General features: G+C 33.1%; 1 non-coding gene across 1 annotated transcript; it reads left to right on the top strand.

The window, feature by feature from the left end:
• The first annotated feature begins 722 nt into the window (after positions 1 to 722).
• On the top strand, positions 723 to 830 carry LOC148576696 (small nucleolar RNA R71). Its single transcript, XR_015902878.1, has one exon. It is a non-coding gene; the product is annotated as a small nucleolar RNA R71 (small nucleolar RNA).
• Positions 831 to 3635: the final 2805 nt, after the last annotated feature.

The raw sequence follows: 3635 nt of genomic DNA, 5'->3' as shown, positions 1-3635 counted from the left end.
TTCTTCTGTATTGCTTGGGAGAGTACTAGGAGGGATTTCAGTGATCCTTTTACTCAGTTGGCCCACTTGTGCTTCCAAATTTCTAATGGAAGACCTGGTTTCATTCATGAAACTTATAGTGGCCTTGGATAGATCAGAGACTAAGTTTGCTAGATTAGAAGCATTTTGTTCAGAGTTCTCTGTCAGTTGCTGAGTGGATGATGGAAAAGGTTTACTATTGTTAAACATGTATCTTCCACCATTATTAAAGCCTTGTTGAGGCTTTGTTGATCCTTCCATGAGAGATTTGGATGATTTCTCCATGATGGATTATAGGTGTTTCCATAAGGTTCACCTAAGTAATTCACCTCTGCTATTGCAGGGTTCTCAGGATCATAAGCTTCTTCTTCAGAAGATGCCTCTTGAGTACTGTTGGATGCAGCTTGCATTCCATTCAGACTCTGAGAAATCATATTGACTTGCTGAGTCAATATTTTGTTCTGAGCCAATATGGCATTCAGAGTATCAATTTCAAGAACTCCCTTCTTCATAGGCATCCCATTATTCACAGGATTCCTCTCAGAAGTGTACATGAACTGGTTATTAGCAACCATGTCAATGAGTTCTTGAGCTTCTGCAGGCGTTTTCTTTAGGTGAATGGATCCACCTGCAGGAGAATCCAATGACATCTTTGATAGCTCAGATAAACCATCATAGAATATATCCAGGATGGTCCATTCTGAAAGCATGTCAGAGGGACACTTTTTGGTCAGTTCTTTGTATCTCTCCCAAGCTTCATAGAGGGATTCACCTTCTTTCTGTCTGAAGGTTTGAACATCCACTCTAAGCTTGCTCAGCTTTTGAGGAGGAAAGAACTTGGCTAAGAAAGCTGTGACCAGCTTGTCCCAAGAGTTCAGGCTATCTCTGGGTTGAGAATCCAACCACACTCTAGCTCTGTCTCTTACAGCAAAAGGGAAAAGCATGAGCCTGTAGACTTTAGAATCTACTCCATTAGTCTTAACAGTATCACATATCTGCCAGAATTCAGTTAAGAACTGAAAAGGATCTTCAGATGGAAGTCCATGAAACTTGCAGTTCTGCTGCATCAGAGAAAGTAGCTGAGGTTTCAGCTCAAAGTTGTTTGCTCCAATGGCAGGAATGGAGATGCTTCTTCCATGTAAATTGGAATTAGGTGCAGTAAAGTCACCAAGCATTCTCCTTGCATTATTATTATTTTCGGCTGCCATCTCCTCTTCCTATTCGAAAATTTCTGAAAGGTTCTCTCTGGATTGTTGTAATTTAGCTTCTCTTAGTTTCCTCATCAGAGTCCTTTCAGGTTCTGGATCTGCTTCAACAAGAATATTCTTGTCCTTGCTCCCGCTCATATGACAAAGAAGAGGGCACAGAAATAATAATAATAATAATAATAGGGATCCTTTATACCACAGTATAGAAGTCCCTGTGTGATTGGAAGGAAGGAAGGGGACAAAGAATGTAATGTAAGGAAAGAAACACAAGGGTGAGGAGAGCAGAGATGTGAGGTGAGGAGATGTTAGTAGATGAATAAATAAATAGAATAAGATGAGAGAGGGAAAATTTCGAAAATAATTTTTGAAAAAGAGTTAGTGATTTTCGAAAATAGTTTTTGAAAAAGGTTAGTAATTTTCGAAAATAAAAAATAAAAAATTAAAATAATTAGTTAATTAAAAAGAATTTTTGAAAAAGAGGGAAGATATTTTTGAAAATTAGAGAGAGAGAGAGTTAGTTAGGTAGTTTTGAAAAAGATGAGAAACAAACAAAAAGTTAGTTAGTTAGTTGAAACAAATTTGAAAATCAATTTTGAAAAGATAAGAAGATAAGAAGTTAGAAAAGATATTTTAAAATTCAAATTTTGAAAAAGATAAGATAAGAAGATATTTTTGAAAATATATGATTGAAATTAGTTTTGAAAAAGATTTGATTTTAAAAATCACAATTAATGACTGGATTCACAAGAAATCACAAGATATGATTCTAGAACTCAAAGTTTGAATCTTTCTTAACAAGTAAGTAACAAACTTGAAATTTTTGAATCAAAACATTAATTGATGATGTTATTTTCGAAAATTATGTGATAAAGATAAGAGAAAGGTTTTTGAAAAATATTTTTAGAATTTTCGAAAATAAATAAGAAAAATGAAAAAGATTTGATTTTTGAAAAAGATTTTGAAAAAGATAAGATTTTTAAATTGAAAATTTGATTTGACTCATAAAAACAACTAGATTTTAAAAAGTTTTGAAAAAGTCAACTCAAATTTTCGAATTTGTGAGAAGAAAAAGGAGAAGATATTTTTTTTATTTTTGAATTTTTAATGATGAAAGAGAAAAAACATGAAAATGATGCAATGCATGAAAATTTTGGATCAAAACAATGAATGCATGCAAGAATGCTATGAATGTCAAGATGAACACCAAGAACACTTTGAAGATCATGATGAACATCAAGAACATATTTTTGAAAATTTTTTGATGCAAAGAAAATATGCAAGACACCAAACTTAGAAATCTTTCATGTTCAGACACTATGAATGCAAAAATGCACATGAAAAACAAGAAAAGATGAAAAACAAGAAAACATCAAGATCAAACAAGAAGATTTACCAAGAACAACTTGAAGATCATGAAGAACACCATGAATGCATGATTTTTTTTTGAAAAATGCAAGATGAATATGCAATTGACACCAAACTTATAACATGACACATGACTCAAACAAGAAACATGAAGAATATTTTTTATTTTTATAATTTTATGAAATTTTTTTTTTTTGTATTTTCTTTTAATTTTTTTCGAAAATCATTTTGAAAAAGAAAAATAAGGATTCCAAAATTTTTAATATGAATTCCAGGAATCTTATGCTCTTTAATCTAAAGCTCCAATCAAAGGGTCAGGCATGGCTTAATAGCCAGCCAAGCTTTAGTATGTAACTCAGACATGACACGCCTGACAAACCCTATCCAGAAGAATAAGATATGGCTTTACAGCCAGCCAGGCTTCAACATGCTTCATGAAACACTAGAATTCATTCTTAAAAATTCTGAAGAAAAATATATTTTTGAAAACATTTTTATTTTAAAATTTTTTTTTCGAAAACAAAGGAGAAATTTTTGAAAGATTTTTTGAAAAATTTTTGAAAACTTTTTGAAAAGAAAACGAAAAGAAAGTTACCCAATTTGAGCAACAAGATGAACCGTCAGTTGTCCAAACTCGAACAATCCCCGGCAACGGCGCCAAAAACTTGGTGCACGAAATTGTGATCTCTGGTAATAGCTCCAATAACTTGGTGCTCTAATCTCAATTCATAATTTGTCACAACTTCGATACAACTAACCAGCAAGTGCATTGGGTCGTCCAAGTAATAAACCTTACGTGAGTAAAGGTCGATCCCACGAAGATTGTTGGTATGAAGCAAGCTATGGTCACCTTGTAAATCTCAGTCAGGCGGATAATAATTGATTATGGAGTTTTCGAAAAATAAATTAAACATAAAATAAGGATAGAAACACTTATATAATTCATTGGTGAGAATTTCAGATAAGCGTGTAGAGATGCTTTCGTTCCTCTGAATCTCTGCTTTCCCGCTGTCTTCATCCAATCAGTCTTACTCCTTTCCATGG

This window comes from Arachis ipaensis, chromosome B1, assembly GCF_059453495.1.
Source record: "Arachis ipaensis isolate K30076 ecotype BB chromosome B1, ASM5945349v1, whole genome shotgun sequence".
In the NCBI taxonomy this organism is placed as follows: Eukaryota; Viridiplantae; Streptophyta; class Magnoliopsida; order Fabales; family Fabaceae; genus Arachis; species Arachis ipaensis.
The sequence above is the reverse complement of the archived record's forward strand: the minus strand, read 5'-3'. Positions and strand labels throughout refer to the sequence as shown.